The following is a 1,514-nucleotide window of genomic DNA, read 5'->3' on the forward strand; positions in this document are numbered from 1 at the left end:
GCCAAAGTACTGGAGTTTCAGCTTGAGCCCTGGGATTCCTTTGGAAGGAATGATGCTAAAGCTGAAACTCCAGTACTTTGGCCACCTCATGTGAAGAGTGGACCCATTGGAAAAGACTCTGATGCTGGGAGGGAATTGAGGGCAGAGGAGAAGGAGACGCCAGAGGATGAGATGGCTGGATGGCATCACTGACTCGATGGACGTGAGTCTGGGTGAACTCTGGGAGTTGGTGATGGACAGGGAGGCCTGGTGTGCTATGATTCATGGGGTCACAAAGAGTCGGACACGACTGAGCTACTGAACTGAATTGAACTGAAAGCAAACAATGAAATTCCACAAATTATTAAGGAAAGTAGAAGCCCACATCTTCAGAGCTATAAAATTCTATTGGCTCTGCAAGCATCACTTTTTTTTTATCAGTAAGGGAGTGTAGAGGGCTTCCCAAGTGGCACTAATGGTAAAGAACCTGACTGCCAATGCAGGAGGCACAGGAAACATGGGTTTGGTCCCTGGGCAGGGAAGATCCCCTGGAGGAGGGTATGGCAGCCCAGTCCAGTATTCTTGCCTGGAGAATCCCATGGACAGAGGAGCCTGGCTGTTCATAGGATCACAATGCTTTGGACATGACTGAAGTGACTTAGCGTGCATGCATGCACAAGGGAGTATAAAGTCCTCATATATAAGAATAAATTAGTGCTGCTAAGACCAATGCTAATAAAGAAACAACATTTACTGGGAAATGACTTACTGGCGTCCTATGGTTGAGGTCCTGGAATGTAACTTTGTCTTGTTTCCAGCTCTGCCTCTGACCCACTCAAGTGCTTAGTCACTCAGTCATGTCTGACTCTTTGTGACCCCCATGGACTGTAGCCTGCCAGGCTCCTCTGTCCCTGGGGATTCTCCAGGCAAGAATGCTGGAGGGGGTTGCCATACCCTCCTCAAGGGGATCTTTCCAACCTGGGGGCTGAACCCAGGTCTCCAGCATTGCAGGTGGATTCTTTACCGTCTGAGCCACCAGGGAGGTCATATGACAGAGCTGAGCCCTGGGCTCTTACCAGCTTTGGTTGTTAGAAAAGCCTTCTAGTCTATGGCCATGCTACCCTGAATGTGCCCAATCTCATCTGATCTCAGAAGCTTAGCACAGTTGGTCCAGGTTAGTACTTAGTACTCGGATGGGAGAAAAGGCTTCTATTAGAGTAAAGGGGGGAAATGAGGAACCCAAGTGCTGTGAGCCTGGAAGTTTTAGACTGTTAGACTTTAAAGCTTCTCAGAATATGGTGTGTGTGTTTTTTTTTTAATCCATTCTTAATTTCTCATTTTAAAGATAAATGCTTTTTATGTGGGTTTATGATTTAGACAGAAATGGGAGAGACCAAATTTGGGTGTTTTCGTTTTTATAAAGTGAAGTAAAGTTGCTTTACAATATTGTGTTGATTTCCACTGTACAGCCAAGTGAGTCAGCTCTAAGCACACACATATCCCCTCTTTTTCAGATTTCCTTCCCATTTAGGTCA

The sequence above is a fragment of the Bison bison genome, unplaced genomic scaffold, assembly GCF_000754665.1.
Source record: "Bison bison bison isolate TAMUID 2011002044 unplaced genomic scaffold, Bison_UMD1.0 scf7180017864462, whole genome shotgun sequence".
Lineage (NCBI taxonomy): Eukaryota > Metazoa > Chordata > Mammalia > Artiodactyla > Bovidae > Bison > Bison bison.